At 41.9% G+C, this 19,290-nt stretch overlaps 1 protein-coding gene across 6 annotated transcripts in view; it reads right to left on the bottom strand.

Moving 5' to 3' along the window:
• Positions 1 to 19,290, bottom strand: part of CCDC171 (coiled-coil domain containing 171) — a 202,746-nt gene that overhangs the window by 28,168 nt on the left and 155,288 nt on the right. The window lies entirely within an intron of this gene.

Raw genomic sequence — 19,290 nt, forward strand, 5'->3', positions numbered from 1 at the left:
AGGTTTATGTAACCCTACCAATATTGTAAATGGCTGATAGCATTACAGAAAGCACACAACCCTGCACTTAAATTAGGAGATACTTTCAAATATGGATTACTGCATTCAACAGCTGACACTATTTTTCACTGTACTTAAATACAAGTTTCAGTGTAAGGTCAATTTCTATCTGCAGGGAAGTTTACCTCAAACACAGTTTGAGGTAAAAATGCACATTTTCAAATTGAACTGAGACACTCACTCTCTCAACTCACATTAAAAAAACCCCCACAGATTTAATTTGGCATGCAACAAAAGAAATCAAGTAAACTTCCAGCCCTCTTAAAGTAAGTAACCTGTTTACAATATAGCTGGGAAAATATAATTGTGCTTTGTGTATATGGAAGAATGTTCCAGCTGTGTAATATTGATCAGACTGATGATAAAGTTAACAGCAAAATAGAATAAAAATGATTTGGCAGTCCTAGTAACTTTAAATCTACCCTAAATAGTATAACACTGTTGGGATTATTGCTCTTCTTTACAACAGGTTAATCACATTTTATAGGTTACAGTTTTCTCTTCTGAAGTGACCTGTAGTGAGTTTTCTAATGTAAGAACAGCTTTAAGGTTAATATGAAATCTGTAGGCTAAAATAAATTCACTAGCACTAAAGGAAACTCCCAAGATCTTTTCAAGTTTTTGTTTTATACATTTTCTACTGTTTGTAAAAATAAAATTAAAGGAACAGGGCTGAAGTCAAATGTATTACACCAGGGGTGAATACGGCCAAATATTACTAATAAATTACTTACATCACATATATGGCAGCTTTTCTCAGTAAGAAGAATCCCAAAGTGCTTTACACATTATGGCCCCACTCCAGGAAAGATATCCAAGCCAGCGTAAGGGCTTGCCTATGTTGATACCTACCAAATGCATCTGGTCTTGAGTAGAATGTGGCAGCCATTTACAAAAAATATTACACAATGGTTTAGAACAAAACAAAGAATAGCATGTTCCATACAAAACACTATGATGCTTCACCTCAATGAGATTGCTCATGGGCTTAATGTTAGGCATGTGCTGAAGTACCTTGATGCAACAGGGCCTGTGACTGAGCACTCATAAATCAGGAAATATCAAAGCGGAGGTTACATGCTCATCTTACCTCTGACCCCTTCTATATAAGTATTAAGATAGAGTCCTTCAATATATTATACTCTCAACTTTTACGATAATGACAATAAGGTTAAGTATATCAAATTGAAAATGTATTTCAAGATGCTAAACGTGTATCTCAAGATGTAGAGAAAACAATCTTGCCCCATTCTATTATTTGAGAAATTGTATGCTGTTGTGTAACTTACAGATGAATACACAGAAGGGAACAGGGTTTATGCTGCAGGTGCAATTTGGACTCTGGCATTTGCTGACTTTTCTTCGAAATAAAACTCCATTTCTGTAACTATTTAGTCACCAATATGTGACTTGCAAGCATGTATACCTAAAGTACATATTTAAGGTCACAGCTAAAATTAAAATGTGGAGCCTGACTTTTCTTAGCTGCCCACCCTTTGAGCTGAGGACCTGATCCTGCTAGCTCGCATGTGCAGGTGCACCTTTGTGCCAATGCAGTCCCATTAGTGAAAACAGGGCTCTGCCCATGTATAGGACGTTGTAGAATCAAGGTGTTATTGAAGCACCTACTGAAGAGGTGCTGTGCGTCCCATTTCACCATTTCCCTATCAAACATGAACTTTCTAACCCCAGTTGTTTCAGTTTTAAAAGGTTGGAAAGACTTACTTATTTTTTAAATCACAGGGATAGTGTATTTTCCTCTCAACTCTTCTTATGCTCAAACTTTCAGGGGAAAAAAACAACATCCCGATTGAAAGGCAGAAATTTCACAAAGTTATTAACAAAACAAGCAGTTGGAATGGAAGCATTTATGCAACCTTAAGAAGGTTTAAACTCCCAGAGGAATTTTGACAGGGCAACCTAGATTTGAAATCAGACAGGACATGGAGGTCAACACACTCTACGCCTCCAAAAGGTACCAGGAGATCTTCAACAACAAATATCCAGAACTTCAGTTGTAAATCTAATCTGGAAGACAGCACCCCCAGCAGTAAAATGTGCTTAGCATCAATCAAGACACTGATTTATTGTTGAGTCAACACAAAGAAAATCACATGGAGAGTCACTAACATTGCTTCCTACAGTACCTAAGCGTCCCTTATTTGAATCATTGGTGGGGGAGGGAGAAATCTTTCCTATTTGCTCATTTTAAAGTTGGTCAAACAGTGATTTCACTCGTTTCTATTGGAATTTAACATTTTTTGTTTTTATCCTTATTTGTATACTACAGATATAACATCTGCAATCACTCTAGAAATAAGGTTTATTCACTGATCAACAGTGTTAACAACAGAATTGGAGATCAGGTATCTTCCAGAAACAGAGCTTCACAGCCCCCCGCTTCCACCAGCATGCCAGATTTTAAAAAACAGATACAACAATGACAAGTACAGATACTTTTGTAGCCTTCCGGATATATTTTTATAGCACTAAATTTGACATTCAGACATGTCTGTGGGAACCACATTTTAGTGAGCCCTTCTGTTTTTTGAATACACTGGTAATAGCGTGACATGCAAACTGGGAATAGAACATCTGAAACAAGTAACAAATCATCTTTCATTACAAGTAAGAATGATTTTTAAAATACATATTAGACATTGATTTTCATTCAGAAAAGCCAGTCATAGTGATCCCTGAATATTATAGGAAGCGATTTTTGCAACTCACACATATATTTTCACACATTCACTTTAAAAGCTAAAACCCCTTTCAGACTGACGAGTATTGTAGGAATGTCAGTGGGGTCAGCAGACTTAACTAAAGAGGCCACAGCAATTCTGAGGGCTGAAGAATATTAATTTTAAACATTAAAAAAGCCAGCTGGAATAAAGGCTGAAACTTGCATAATACTGCCAGTTTTAGAGCACAAATGGTAATGAATTCCTTTTTTTGGTTAGTTCAGAGTAAGTAGTCAGAGTAAGTAGTCAGAGTCCCCTTCCATTTCATAGGAGATGTAGTTATTTTTTAAAAATCATATCTCTTATAGTGCTATTGACATGGCAGAAGCATATTATAATGCCAAAAGGAGTTATCACCGTGAGAACATACCCATGTTCCAACACTACTGCTCAAGACCTGTCAGCTTCATGAAAATGGAAAAGCAACATGCTAAACTGGCTGCAACTAATGACACAAAAAGGGTACTGAAGAGAGTAGCATGGAGAAAGGTCTTGCAGTTAAGGTGATGGACTGGGGTAAATGTTAAGAAGAACTTAAATCCCATTTTAAAATGTGATGTTCAATGAAATTTAAGAGCCTAAAGGCCAGATTTTTAAATATCTTTAGATGCTTAAAGATGCAGGTGTATGGCTAGTGGGATTTTCCAAAGTGTCTAGGTGCCTAACTCCCATTGATTGCAAAGGGAGTTAGGTATTTTGAAAAGTCCACAAGGTGCCTATCTGCATCTTTAGATGCCTAAATACTTTTAAACACCTGGCCCTAAATTACTTTTGAAAATGGGACTTAGGTACCTTTGAATATGTTATTCTTAATTTCTTTTTGCGTCTATTCCCAATCAGTAAAAGGGGGCATTGTGAGAATAAATGTGTTAATGTCTGTGATGCACTCAGTTACTATAACAATGGAGGCAATGTGAGTGGGGAGATAGATAAGATAGTACTTATCCTTCCACTTTCCTAATTTTGGTTAAAATGGACATTGAAAGGTGACACTATCTGTTTTAAATTAAAACAGATAAAGGTAAGGATTAGTCAAAAACAGAACAAAACACTGGAAAAACAAGAACAAGAAAAATCTATTTAACCTAACAGGTAAGCTGAACCCTGCTCAAACACTACTAAGTCTGAGGATGGCCTATTTGTACTACAGAGTTTCTCACAAATAGTTATGGTTTGGGCTACAGATCTATGAAGTTGAGCATCTTACTCTGACAAATTGCCAGTGAGGCAAACTACTTCAAGCCTTATATGATTTTTTTTTAAAACACCACAATGAACTATGGAGCAAAAGTGCAATTTTAAAATCATCATATTGTCCCCCTCCAATCAACCTTAGAATAGAACAAGAGTTTTCACAGGAGGCCCCTTTCTACAGCACATGCAGAAATTATAGATATATTCCCTCCCTTCAGTGATATGACTGACTGATCATCTCTATGTGCTCACTGTTATTCAGAATTCTAAGATGTACAGTGCAACATTATGCTTGTAAATATCTTTTTCATTATATTGGCTAGAAATTTGTCAGCTAGAAGACTAAACTTTGGGGATTTTTTTTTATAAAGTATAGTAAAATGTGGCATTCTGTTAGCTGGCACTGATAAATTATGCAGCAATGGTCAAGAGACATGAAGATTAAAGTACAAAATGAGGGCTAATGCATATCCTTTAAATTTAATTAACTAGATCAAAAGGTCACTCAAAGTATTACCAAGTTGAAAACTTTGGTGGAAAAATATTTTAGGAAACACATAGATCAGAGTGCACAAATTATTAAATGATTTCTTGTCAAAGTAGTAATGTATTTATTATACTTCATGAGGAAAGGAAAATCAGTTATTTATTCCATGTGGAAATACTCTGTCAGTGAGATACCCCTTTCCCGATTATTAGGTTAATGTAACCTAGTGAGAGTAAATACAATCCAATAAGAACTTTATTTTTTTCTGCAATTGTACTTTCTGTGTTTTGATTTGCAGATAACAAAAGATTAAAATATTATCTAATGCCTTCATAGCTGCCAATAAATACCAAATGTAAAACAAATTGCATTAAGGACCAGATCCTCAGCCTGTAAATCAATGTAGTGCTACTGACTTCCATTTCATTTACACCAGCTGAGTGTACAGCAATTACATACCTAGAGATGATTTTATCTCCTATTTAGAAGAAAGGAAAAGAAAGGAAATAAATAACCACAGGCAACCTATTATGAGCTAATGCAAATCAAAGAATGTGTCATAAACAGACCAGACAGGCAGCATAAGCCTCAAATATGTACCGTATAATACAGCAGTCAAAAAAATCAAGAACCAAGTACTTCACATATTGCACCTTTTTATTTTTAAAGTATGAAAAAAAGGAAAATCAAAATTAACATTCCCCTGTTAGGTTTTCCCCCTTCAGAAAATCCTGAACTAGAAAGAATATTAGTAGGTAGTAAAATGTACCTAGGGGCAATATATAGAAAGAGATAAAAAGAACAAAAGAAAGAATAATAAATGGACTGCAGAAGAATGAGAGCCTAACTTTAGTATAACAAAGCACTTAGATAAAAATCTGAAGAGACTACAAATTTTATGTATAGTGTGAAGTTGGGCTGATGTGTGGAAATAAAACTCAAAAGATTGGAGTTCTGTGTGTTTAATGGATAACATACAGTATGCCTTTTATTTCTGCAACCCTAGTTTATGTCTGGCCCTAATATTACATAAATAAGATTAGTTTAACAGGTTCACAAAAACAAACATATACCAATTAATTTTGGCTTTGAGAAGGCCAACCCCGAGTGATTTTATGATATTTATTAGAAGCCTGTGGAGGCTGTTTTTGTGGGTAGAGGGATTAATTTCCCCCCTCATTTTAGCATTTGAAAATTCACTCTGGCTGCCTTGTCCCATCGCCCAAAATGTCTAGTGGCAACATCAGTAGAGGATGTAAACATAGCAGCTTCTCAGGCATCAGAAAAGGCCTCATGGGAGACAACATTCAGCAAAATTGCACTTTTGCAGCTGTTTGGCACTTTTTTAATGATCTGTTCTCCTGGTATCTTGTTTCAACAGTAAACTTTTTGTTGGGCTCCATTCAACCGTGGCACGTACAATTTAAACGTGCCAAAAATCAAACCAGTCCTGTTACAACTTTTTTCAACCAAAGCTGACTCAGGGCCACACTTGGGGCCTAACTCTATCCCCTTTGTTCCGATAATAATTATGTTCCCCCAAAGGTCTCGGAGGATAGCCCAAGGGAAGGACGCTTGAAATAAAAGGCTATATTCTCTGTCAGAGGTAATGACATGACTTCCTACAAGAAAACTGAAAAGAGAGCATTGAAATTGACAGAGACGGAAGGGAAAGTGCTTCTTCTGGAAACCACAGCAAATGGGCATAAAACAATAGTCATGGAAATTATTATAAAGAATGATTATTGATCCTATAGAAAATAATTTATAAATTAAGAGCATTAGAGGGGAGTTTGTTGATAAGTTCAGGCTCTGGGGACTCCAAACTTTCTTCTAATTATTGAAGCAAGCTACCATTTAAGGAGGAGGATCTTGCTGATGCTTGGAATATTATTTTCATTATTTATGCGTGGTAGTGTACAAGATGAAAAATAAAGGCAGTCATTGCCCCAGACAGCTTACAGTTTAAGCAACAGACACAGAGGAAGATGTTAAAACTATTCCCTTCCTCCTCTCTCCCATTTTCTTTCTCTTTTCCTCTTAAGCAATATTGGTCATTTTACTGTGGGTTAGTATTTGTGGGTCTCATGGAGAAAGGGAGTCTTTGGAAGGCTTGTGTGTCAGCAAAAGAAGGGCACAGTATTGGAAAGTCATTCCATGAATCGGAGAGCATCATGAAGAGGGCATGAAGATGGAGTGGGAGGAGAAAATGACAAGAGACACCAAGACTAACACCACTGAGGGAACACAACAAGAAACTACAGAGATTTAGATTTTTAGGCTGGGCTTTTAAGGGGCAGATGAGCTGATTAAACTTGATATGGTGGGGAAGGGAAAGCTAATGAAGTGACTTGAAAAGGGAATGATATTGCCTGATGAACTGCCAAGGAAGACAATTTTAGAGACTACATTTTGGAATGATCAGAAGGGAGCAAAATGGGGAAATTAATATTAGATTTCCAAGATATTGTGGGGGAAGGTACAGCAAGACTCCGTAAGAGCCTAAAGGTACTGGGAGTATGTTACTTTGCTGTTAAGTCAGCTTCATGGTTAAGTGACGTACACCTAAGAAATACAGCAAAATGTATGTGCGCACAGGTACATTAGCTTAGTAGTTTAGAGCCTGATCCAACTCCGACTGCAGTGCCAAAGAAAAACTGTGCTGATGGCTGAAAAAAATTACAAGAATAAGGGGCTGACAAAATTATTTACATAAATACCACAGAGAGCTTGTATAAAACTCTAATTCAAGTTTAATCAGGATTATTTTGACAAAGCAGTTTGTGTAAACAGATAAGAAAAAAGGTACAAGGTGTTACATGTGTATCTAATGTAGGAAAAAAAGATGATATTGTATTTACTAGAGATTACAGAATGTGACCTCATAGGTAAAGAGCCTACCATAAAGCATAGGCATACAATGAATGGGCCAGAATTAAGTGCTTTGAATGCTTAATCATGCAACCTGAATATATTCAATATATTTTTAATGGAATTGTATGAACAGTTTTCATTCTGTTGCACTGTCTAACATACATTATATGTCTCAAGCAGAAAAATTTCTCACTGGGAAACTGACACTACTCTGAAATTGTTTTAGACAACCAGTTTTAAAAAGGGTTCTAGTCAATGTTTTTGTTCTGGCAGCATCTACCTAGTGTGGACAGGTCACCTATGTCTTGAGAGAGTTTTTGAAAAACGTTCTTAAACATTTTTCTACTTTGAGAAGGGGTTTGTCAGTTACCCAGGGCAAAAAAAGGAGGGAGGTTTGGATTGAATGTTTATCTGAACCTATGAAAGTTGCACCCATCCACAGGCCAACTTGATATTTGATATGCATCCCTAATCATTCAGACTCACAAAATTATTCAATTCATCCACCCATCTATTAGATGCTTCTTCTCTCCCCCTTCCCACCTCCTTTCCAATCTTGGTGGTTTCTCCTTTGACTTTCACCCTAGCCTTTCTCTGTTAATATCACAAACTCAGGTACCACATCCATACTTTTCAAAAGTAAGTGCCCCTGCCCCACTCAAAATATACTTGCCCTGAAAAGCAATGGAAATTTTGAACCCTAAAAACGGATGCTGTTTTCAGTCCAGTAAACAGTGTTTGGACTTGACTATTGTAACTCTTTAGCAGCATGTTCCACTATCCATTAATCAATTTGGTAACCCAATAAGCAAGGTTAAACATACGCATGCAATCCTGTGTTTACACCCTATACACTACTGTAATAATCTTTGTACAAGGTATGCCTTGCGAGGTATCATTTAAAAACTCATAACTTGCAGGTCAGTATTGTTATGGTGAAATATAGGTAGCAACATTATATGTGAAGTTATAAGATTCCCCTGTATGATGTTAACAACACGTGTTCCAAACCCACACCCCTGCTCAGGCAGAAATCAGCAGGTCTGTCCTAAACAAAGTAATCTGTGTGCCTTGCAAGGCTGGCTCCAGAGTTTTTGCCGCCATAAAAAAGCCGTGATCAGCAGCACTTCGGCAGCAGGTTGTTCCCTCCAAGACAGACTGAGGGACCTGCCACTGAATTGCCACCAAAGAGCCGTACGTGACGCCCCTCTCCAATAGCCGCCCCAAGCACCTGCTTCCTGCGCTGGTGCCTGGCACCAGTCCTGGTGCCTTGATTTACATTTAAGCAGTAAACAGTCATATCAAGTGGCCATTCTTTGGCAAGAATGGGAGGCAGGGACAAAGAGATCAGCATCTTAGCAAAGAAACAACATAAGGTCTCCTTCCTGCACCACACCCCATGTCTCTTGGTTCTTAGCTGGAAATGATTTTCAGTGAGGAACTGAAACTATAAAAAGGAGGGGCAAACACCCCCAAACACCGCTTTCTGTCCCCTCGCTGACCTCATTTGCTGCACTTGAGAAGACAAAGGAAACAGCTGTGGGACTCTGCTGGGCCAGAGAAGGTCCTGACCTGAAGAGTTTGATCAATAATGATGTTAGAAGCATGTGGTGAGAAGCTTTGCTGGATTCTAATATAGTTTGTTAAGTTAGGTACCAGAAATAATTTTATATTTATTTTTCTTGTAACCACCTCTAACTTTTATGCCTTATTTGTACTCGTTCAGAATCTCTCTGTAGTTAATAAACTTGTTTTATCTAATCCAGTGTGTTTAAGTTAAGGTATCTGGGCAACACTACTTAGGATAACAAACTAGTATATTATTCACTTAAAGGAATAATGGTCTTAATATATTTGGACAGTCCAGGAAATGGCTGTGCAATACAGGAAACATTTCTGGGGGGAAATCTGGAGTGTGTTGGGATCACCCTGCAGTATAAGCAAGGCTAGTGAGAGCCAGGGTGTAAATGGCAGGCTGCAGTTACACACAAAACACATCTGGAAGAGACCTGAATGCTGGTGGCTGGTTGTGAGCGGTCCAGGTTGGAGGCTACAACAGCAAGGTATTACAGAGCATCCCAGGTTACAGGGCAGAGGTGACAGCTCCCCACTGGTGTGGACTGTATGTCACACTCAATAACCAAGACAACAGTTTAAGTTACACATGCAATACGGGAGTACAAAAAGAGAACAGATGCATTTCAAATTGTAAGACTTCATGCATCTGAAATTCACATATTTACAAAACACACACTCTAGAGCTGCACTTTCAAATAGGATAAAGATAAGAGAAAATTTAGTATAACTCAAAAATATATCATTTAATTTTTAATCCTTCCTAAACTTTTCTCTTTCAATTTCACTTCATCAGTACGCCACTTGGGACACAACATCAGCCTATTTCTTAAACACAAGACAACTGTGGAATTAACAGAACAGCTTCTAGCTTTTATGCCTAGTTTTACATTCTGAAAGGTTTACTTGAGTTTTCCTTAATCCTTAAGTTGCATATTCATTGCTATATTTCCTCTAACTGCTGTCACTTAAATTGTCATGCAGAACAGGGCAAATCGGGGTCAGTTTATGTAAGCGGCATCAATCTGAGAAACTTCATCAGTCTTTATTTCAAGGCATTATGCAAAGAAAACTGACATTAAGAGAGCCTTAACTGACAGCAAACTAAATCAATCAGCAAATCACTAAGCCATAATAAACTCGCTCAAGTTGTAGATAACCCTTCCTTTTCCAGGCCTTTACCTAAACAGCCCATCAAATGCTGCCTTTGACCAAAAATCCCATCAATTCTGTTACAAAATCTTAGCAGTAATATAGTGTAAAACTGCTTACATGCTCATTACTTTCAAATTATCAATAAGGATAAGCAAAGATAAATGAGGTTGGTTTATAATGATGAAATAGTAGGCTGTTAAATGAAAAACAAAAAAAGAGTCAAGATTTGGATAGACTTTTTAAGTTGACTACTAATCATGTAGCTAAAAATTGAATAGGACTTGCTTCTGCTCCCAATGAAGTCACTGGGAGCACTCTCAGGCCTGGTCTACACTAGGAGGTTATGTCGAATTTAGCAGCGTTAAATCAAATTAACCATGCACCCGTCCACACAACTAAGCTATTTAGTTCGACATACAGGTCTCTTTAGTTCGATTTCTGTACTCCTCCCCAACGAGGGGAGTAGCGCTAAATTCGATATGGCCATGTCGAATTAGGGTAGGTGTGGATGGAATTTGACGCTAATAGCTCCGGGAGCTATCCCACAGTGCACCACCCTGTTGACGCTCTGGACAGCAGTCCGAGCTCGGATGCTCTGACCAGCCACACAGGAAAAGCCCCGGGAAAATTTGAATTCCTTTTCCTGTCTGGCCAGTTTGAATCTCATTTCCTGTTTGGACATCGTGGCGAGCTCAGCAGCACTGGCAACGATGCAGAGCTCTCCAGCAGAGGTGTCCATGCAATCTCAGAACAGAAAGAGGACCCCAGCATGGACTGATTGGGAAGTCTTGGATCTGATCGCTGTGTGGGGCGATGAGTCTGTGCTTTCGGAGCTGCGGTCCAAAAAACGGAATGCGAAGATCTACGAGAAGATCTCCAAAGCCATGACAGAGAGAGGATACAGCCGGGATGCAACGCAGTGCCGCGTGAAAATCAAGGAGCTGAGACAAGGCTACCAGAAGACCAAAGCGGCAAACGGACGCTCCAGATCCCAGCCCCAGACATGCCGCTTCTACGAGGCACTACATTCCATTTTAGGTGTGGCCGCCACCACTACCCCACCACTGACCGTGGACTCTGAGGATGGGATAGTGTTGACGGATGGTTCCTCGGAGAGGTTCGTGGAGGGGAAGATGAGGAAGGAGATGAGGAGGACGAGGCAATCGACAGCGCTTACAACGCTGATTTCCCTGACAGCCAGGATCTCTTCATCACCCTCACGGAGATCCCCTACCAACCCTCCCCAGCCGTTAACCCGGACCCTGAATCAGGGGAAGGATCAGTCGGTAAGTGCGTTAAACATGTAAACATTTATTTTTAACTGAACAGGAATATTAACTATCTGAAAAGAAGGTCAATATGAACGAGGATAGAACAGAAATTCTCTTGGGAGATCTCCACGAAGCTCTCCTGGAGGTAATCGAAAAGCCTCCGCACGAGGTTCCTGGGGAGAGCGGCCTTATTGCGTCCTCCGTGGTAGCACACTTTTCCGTGCCAGGCTATCCTCAGGTACTCTGATATCATTGCCTCGCAGAGCAATGGTTTTTGCTGGCTTTCACGCAGCATGCGGTCTTTATCTGTGTCACTGATCCTCATCAGGGTGATTTCGCTCATGGTGGCCTGCTTTGAATTAGGGGAATGTTAGTATTGGGACTGCTTGCCTGTTCCTTTACATAACTGTAACCTGCGGTTTACAGCCACGCGGTGGAGGCGGGACAGGGGCAGAGTTCATGCTTTCCTGATTGCCGGCAGCAGGAACTGGCCAACGCTAGGAGCACTGCTTTGACCGCGAAAGGAGGGCACTGCTATAAATTAAGTTTTAAGCAGCCAAAAGTCTACGGCTTACCATGTCTGCCTGCTACACGAATTCTGCTGTCCTGCCCCGCTTGTCTGATCTCCACTGCAAGACCCCAGGCACTGAATGCGAAGGCCGAAAATTCGAACTTGTCCTGAGTGCGCATGAGAGAGGTGCTGTGCATGGTCTTGTTCACAGAGACAGACTAGACTATGTTCATTGTTCGCAAAAATGTATCTTTGTTAGGAATTCACTCCCTTTTTCCCATCACACAGCTGCGACTGTCTCCCAACCTACCCCGGCATCCCCCTCACGGAGGCTGGCGCAGATTAGGCGGCGAAAGAAAAGGACACGGGACGAGATGTTCTCAGAACTTATGGGCTGCTCCCGAGCCGAGGCGGCCCAGCAGACCCAGTGGAGGGAGAACATGTCGCAGTACCAGTGCTCACACAGCGAACAGGAGGACAGGTGGCGGCAGGAAGACCAGCAGGCGACTCAAACGATTGGACTACTGAGGGAGCAAACGGACACGCTCCGGCGCCTTGTGGATGTTCTGCAGGACCAGAGGCAGGAGGACAGAGCCCCACTGCATTTTCCCAGGGTCACTACCTTTGAGAGCAGTAGCTCGACGATTGCGTTGGCTACTTGCATCACAGCAACCCCCATGGTAGATTTGCTACTGACCGGTAGCTGTCTGGCGTTGCAAGTTTCCAGAGGGCTATGGCCACTCGCTTCTGCACAGTCAGGGCTGCTCGCATCCGGGTGTCCTTGCGCTTCAGGGCAGGGGACAGCAACTCACACAGTTCAAGGAAAGTTCCCTTACGCATCCTGAAGTTTCGCAGCCACTGTGATTCATCCCAGACCTGCAGCACTATGCGGTCCCACCAGTCCGTGCTTGTTTCCCGGGCCCAGAATCGCCGTTCCACAGCATGAACATGACCCATTGCCACCATGATGTCCACGGCACGGGGTCCCGTGCTCTGTGAGAGGTCTGTGCCACTCTCACACTTCATGTCCTCACCGCGCTGCCGGAGCCTCCTCGCCCGATTTCTCAGCATCTGCCTGTGAAAAAGGTGGACGATAAGATGCGAGGAGTTGACAACGGCCATAAGTGCAGCGATGATCGCAGCAGGCTCCATGCTCGCAGTGCTGTGGCATCCACGCTGTTACTCACCAGAAAAGTGCGCGAACTGATTGCCCACCGGCACTTTCAGGGAGGGAGGGCGGGAGTGACGGTTGAATGACGACAGTTACCCCAAACCACCCTCGACACATTTTTTCCCCTAGCAGGCATTGGGGGCTCGACCCAGAATTCCAATGGGCAGCGGGGACTGCGGGAACTGTGGGATAGCTGCCCATAGTGCACCGCTTCCAATGTCGACGCTTGCCCCATTAGTGTGGACTCACAAAGTCGAATTACTGTCCTTAGTGTGGATACACACGTTCGACTTTGTAATATCGGTTCCACAAATTCGATTTAAGTAGAATCGAACTTCTCTGGTAGTGTAGACATACCCTCAGACTTCAATCACAGTATGATAAAAGCCCAGTACATTTTTTCTCTGCTCTTCAACAGATTCACTTTCTCAACATTCTTCTACTTTTTTTGCTTTGTTTTGAAATTAAAAGAACCAGCACCACAAAACAGACACCAGAGCTTCAACTTCTCTGACCTTTCACTTTATACTGTGTTATTCATGAGTCTATCCATTTATTTAGGTACTCATATGGCCCTCAGTAGCATAATATCTAATCTCCTGAATGGACTCATCCACAAAATGTTATTATATGCTGCATACAGCAATATCAAACAATAGGAAAAAGATTACAGTACACTCAAGCTAGGGCAGGGGAAAGAATTGATAAAACGAGTTCCTTCCAAAAGATACTACACATATTCCCTGACCAGTTATGGCAAGTCTACACTCAAGGGCTACCGTGGCACAGCTGTGCCACTGTAGCACTTCTGGAAAAGACAAGCTATGCCGACGGAAGAGCGCTTTCCCGTCGGTGTAATTACTTCACATCTGCAAGAGGCAGAAGCTATGTCGGCAGGAAAGCATCTCCCGCTGACATAGCATCAGTGTGGACAGCACTTAGGTCAACGTACCTTACTTTGCTCGGAGCTGTGTGTCTTTTTCACATCATTGAGCGACGTAAGTTACATCGACTTAAGCAGTAATGTAGACCAGCCCTTAGAGGGAGAGGATTTCTCCAACTGAAAAAGGAGACTACTAACACAGGTAGTACCAAGAAACCCTCTTACACTGTTTCCTACCATCAGACGTTTTCCTCTTGTATCAATGGCATATATGAAAAGCTTGATCTAACACTGCACGTCTCATCTTACCAAAGGAATAATTACTATGAAATAATACTGATACTTCCTGCTGTCTCCTGAGCATATATCCTGGTTGGCGACAAGCTGAAAACTACAAGAAGAAAGCAGAACTGAAAGCAGGAGCCAAACTAATTAAATCTGAAAGTCATCACAAGAAATCAAAAACTAAAAAACAAAAACAAAAAACACGAGGGCAGGGTCCACTCCCCTCTCCTTTGTTTCCACAATACAAGGACAGAACATAATTCCCCATTGTGATTGATATTATCTTTCCAGAAACTGATGACTTGATGAGCCAAAGAGGCAGCAACCCCTTCCATGCTCACTTTGATCTCCTTGATCCTCCAAAAATATATGGCTGGAAAATTGTGGATTTTTTTTCTTTGGTGTTTTATGGACTATGACTACCCTAAACAGGATTGGTGCCACAGTGTTGTCCCCAAAGGGCTTACAAGCTAAACTGACAAAAAAAAGGGGCGGGGGTAAGGGCAGGGGAGTATGCTGTACAAGCAGAGTGATCGGCAGGATGACGGACATACAGCTTGCAAGTGCCAGTTCTTCTTTTCTTAACTGTATTCCAATACTTGTTTATTTGGTGTGTGGGGAGTGGAGGTAAAATGGCAGGAAGGGTGAGCAAACAGGTGAAAGAGTCAGGAAGACAAAGAAAGGAAGATATCTATCAAACAGCTTCTACAGCTATCCTCACAAAAATACCACTTAAAAATTAAAAGAACATTCAGATCTATTGCCAATGATGTGCCAGTCAAGAGGTTGGAAGGTAGTTCAGCATATGCCATATGCAAGAATCTCATATTACCAGTTTATAAAATAAATCATAAACCAAAAAGGATTACTTATTACCATTTTAATACATCCCTGAAATAAGTATGAACATCTGTAACTGGAGGTTCTTTAAGATTCATGGCCCCTCTCTGTATTCCACATGTGAGTACACGTGCTCCAGGCACCTGAGACCGGAGATTTCTAGCAAGTAGTACCAATTGGTCCTCACCTCCACAACTGCCATCCTTGTGCTCCAAAACAAGGGCATAAGGGGAAGTGCAGACCAATGCTCTCCACTTCCTCATCTTACTGTGAATCAGAAAGAGCTGAAGCAGAGATGGAGGAGGGCAGGTAGTGGAATACAGATAGGGACCACACGTGCTCTGGATTATGAACAGGAGAGGACATCCCTATCTCCTTAAGGTGGTTTCTTTCTCCAGTGCCAAGATGTTTCTTCCTCCAGTGCCAATTGGAGTTGCAGCTATCAAGGGATGTGAAGGGTAACAAGAAGGGTTTCTACAGGTATGTTAGCAACAGGAAGGTGGTCAGGGAAAGTGTGGGACCCTTACTGAATGCGGGAGGCAACATAGTGACAGATGATGTGGAAAAAGCTAATGTACACAATGCTTTTTTTGCCTCGGTTTTCACAGACAAGGTCAGCTCCCAGACTGCTGCACTGGGTAACACAGTATGAGGGGGAAATGAGCAGCCCTCAGTAGTGAAAGAACAGGTTAAGGACTATTTAGACAAGCTGGACATACACAAGTCCATGGGTCCAGATCTAATGCATCCAAGGGTGCTGAGGAAGTTGGCTGATGTGATTGTAGAGCCATTGGCCATTATCTTTGAAAATTTGTGGCGATCAGGGGAGGTCCCAGACAATTGGAAAAAGGCAAATATAGTGCCCATATTTTAAAAAGGGAAGAAAGAGAACCCGGGGAACTACAGACCTGTCAGCCTCACTTTAGTCCCCAGGAAAATCATGGAGCAGGTCCTCAAGGAATCCATTTTGAAGCACTCGGAGGAAGGTGATCAGGAACAGTCAACATGGATTCACCAAGGGCAAGTCATGCCTGGCCAACCTGATGGCCTTCTATGATGAGATAACTGGCTTTGTGAATATGGGGAAAGTGGTGGATGTGATATATCTTGACTTTAGCAAAGCTTTTGATACGGTTTCCCGCAGTATTCTTGTCAGCAAGTGAAAGAAGTATGGATTGGATAAATGAACTATAAGGTGGATAGAAAGCTGATAGATTGTCAGGCTCAACAGGTAGTGATCAACGGCTCAATGTCTAGTTGGCAGCCGGTATCAAGCGGAGTGCCCCAGACGTCGGTTTTGTTCAACATCTTTATTAATGATCTGGATGAATTGCACCTTCAGCAAGTTAGCAGATGACACTAAGCTGGGGCAAAGAGGCAGATACGCTGGAGGGTAGGGATAGGGTCCAGAGTGACCTAGAAAAATTGGAGGTTTGGGCCAAAAAAAATCAGATGAGGTTCAACAAGGACAAGTGCAGAGTCCTGCACTTAGGAAGGAAGAATCCCATGCACCGCTACAGGCTGGGGACCGACTGGCTAAGCAGCAGTTCTGCAGAAAAGGACCTGGGGATTACAGTGGACGAGAAGCTGGATCTGAGTCAGCAGTGTGCCCTTGTTGCCAAGGCCAATGGCATTTCGGGCTGTATTAGTAAGAGCATTGCCAGGGATTGAAGGAAGTGATTATTCCCCTCTATTCAGCACTGGTGAGGCCACACCTGGAATATTGTGTCCAGTTTGGGTCCCCCCACTACAGAAGGTATGCGGACAAATTGGAGAGAGTCCAGCGGAGGGCAATGAAAATGATTAGGGGGCTGGGGCACATGACTTACGAGGAGCGGCTGAGGGAACTGGAGTCTGCAGAAGAAAAGAGTGAGGGGGAATTTGATAGCAGCCTTCAACTACCTGAAAGGGGGGGGTTCCAAAGAGGATGGAACTAGGCTGTTCTCAGTGATGGCAGATGACAGAAGCAGCAGCAGTGGTCTCAAGTTGCAGTTGGGGAGGTCTAGGTTGGATATTAGAAAACACTATTTCACTAGGAGGTTGATGAAGCACTGGAATGGGTTACCTAGGGAGGTGGTGGAATCTCCATCCTTAGGGGTTTTTAAGGCCCGGCTTGACAACGCCCTGGCTGGGATGATTTAGTTGGTGTTGGTCCTGCTTTGAGCAGGGGATTGGACCAGATGCCTCCTGAGGTCTCTTCCAACCCTATTCTATGTCCCTCAGGAGGGCTGGTCGTGAAAGGAGAGGACATTGAGGGTAGGGATGGCTGATGATATCCTCTAGGGAGGTGGTATAGGTTTTAGTTCATCCCAGAGTGTGAGGTGTTCCAGTGGTCTGGACCCATGGATCCGGCACATCCGTGATTATGGTGGATCCTTCTGGGGGTGGTTCCATACCGTAGAAGAGACTAACCTGCAGTTCTTACGTGGCATCAGTGGGTGCTGATCCTTTGGCTTGTGATCCAGAGCCTTAGTAGGTACTGGTGGATTCTTTCTCCTTTGTGCCTTACTCTCATGTTCAGGTAGCAGACCTAAATACTTAGGATCCATGCATGAGGACTCACCTGACTTGGATGGAATCAGGGAGGGATCCCTTTTTTAAAGGCAGATGTGGAAGGAGAGATCTGTCCTTGCATTTGTGAGAGTGCCGCTTATTCTCATGAAAAGCCTTAGTTAATGATTCCTTGGCCTTAGAAGCTCTGGCCTCAGCTCCTGAGCTCATTCTTGGAGGAGTGCTGCTCATTGCCTCAGGCTGATGTACAGGGGGTCTCCCTGGCCTAGATCTGAGAAGGCTAAGAGACATTTCCTCAATGGGAGCTCTTGTCCCTCATGGGTTCAAGGAGGGAAGGAAGGGCAGATGCTGTACTTAGCAGATATGTGAGCCTCTCCAAGGCAATCAAAGTAGCACTGATTTTCTTCACTCATGAATAAAAAGCAGAGGCAGGAGATAGAGTTCTTAAACCCTGGGAATCTGGGTATAAACTTTGGGGAGACGCTCCTCAAGATGGAGAGAAATTAAGCTATACTTATTATATTATGACACTAAAATTTTAATTAACTACACTAAAAACTATGAACAATTATATTTCTAGGTTCTGAAGAAGAAGAAACATGGAGGTAGCTATGGACAGAGAAGATTCTGACTCAGGCCATACATCAATATGAAGGAATTGGAGAGACATTGGTCTGTGACACCGTCTGCATCCTCCATTCAGAGCACAAGGAGGGCAAATGTGCAGCTACAGACCAATGGACACTATTTGCTAGAAATCTCCAGTCTCAGGTGCATGGAGCACATGCGTACCTATGTGTGAAAAACACACAGAAACCAACACTCAAAGAAGAACCTTTACTTTCTACTCAGGTCAGAACATTTCAGAAGTATGTAACTACACAACCAGCTATAACAACTTAAGAACAGGCATACTGGGTCAGAATAAAGGTCCATCTAGCCCAATATCCAATCTTCTGAAAGTGGCCAATGCCAGGTGCCCCAGAAGGAATGAACAGAACAGGTAATCATCAAGTGATCCATCCCCTGTCACCCAGCTTCTGGCAAACAGAGGCTAGGTACACCATCCCTGCCCATCCTGGCTAATATCCACTGATGGACCTATCCTCCATGAACGTATCTATTTCCTTTTTGAGTCCTGTTATAGTCTTGGCCTTCACAACATCCTCTCACAAGGAGTTCCAGAGGTTGACTATGCATTGTGTGAAAAAAAATACTTCCTTTTGTTTTAAACCCGCTGCCTATTAATTTCATTTGGTGACCCCAGTTTGTGTGTTATGAGGAGTAAATAACACTTCTTTATTTACTTTCTTCACACCAGTCATAATTTTATAGACCTCTATCATATCCCACCTTAATCATCTCTTTTCCAAGCTGAAAAGTCCCAGTCCTATTAATCTCTCCTCATATGGAAGCTGTTCCATACCCCTAATCAATTTTGTTCCCCTTTTCTGAACTTTTTCCAATTCCAATAGATCTTTTTAGAGAAGGGGCAACCACATCTGCATGCAGTATTCAAGATGTGGGCGTACCAAGGATTTATACAGAGGCAATATGATATATCCCTTTCTTAATGATGCCCAACATTCTGTTTGCTTTTTTGACTGCAGCTGCACATTGAGTGGATGTTTTCAGAAATCTATCCACAATGACTCCAAGATCTCTTTCTTGAGTGGTAAAAGCTAATTTAGACCCCATCATTTTGTAGGTAGTTGTGATTATGTTTTCCAAA

Source organism: Mauremys reevesii, linkage group 6 (assembly GCF_016161935.1).
Source record: "Mauremys reevesii isolate NIE-2019 linkage group 6, ASM1616193v1, whole genome shotgun sequence".
Classification (NCBI taxonomy): Eukaryota; Metazoa; Chordata; order Testudines; family Geoemydidae; genus Mauremys; species Mauremys reevesii.